Consider the following 261-nt stretch of genomic DNA (forward strand, 5'->3'; position numbering starts at 1 on the left):
AAGTGATCCACCTGCCTCAGCCTCCCAAAGTGCTGGGATTGTAGGCGTGAGCCACTTCGTCTGGCTTTTTTTTTTCAAATGTTGGTTGCAACCTATTAAATTGATTTCGTGACACACTAAATAGTTCATAACCCTCAGTTTAAACAACTCTGACCTACACGCCTGCCAAGTCTTAGGAAAACAGGAAGGAGACAGCTAATTAAGTTTGGGTGATGCATAGTCTAAGGCATTGGTTCTCAACATTGGCAGTGCAAGATCACG

General features: G+C 43.7%; 1 protein-coding gene across 2 annotated transcripts in view; it reads right to left on the minus strand.

Annotated features, from left to right (window-relative positions):
* URGC (upregulator of cell proliferation) overlaps window positions 1–261 on the minus strand; it is a 47,744-nt gene that overhangs the window by 47,126 nt on the left and 357 nt on the right. The gene's annotated exons all lie outside the window — the stretch shown is intronic.

The sequence above is a fragment of the Macaca nemestrina genome, chromosome 4 (assembly GCF_043159975.1).
Source record: "Macaca nemestrina isolate mMacNem1 chromosome 4, mMacNem.hap1, whole genome shotgun sequence".
In the NCBI taxonomy this organism is placed as follows: Eukaryota; Metazoa; Chordata; class Mammalia; order Primates; family Cercopithecidae; genus Macaca; species Macaca nemestrina.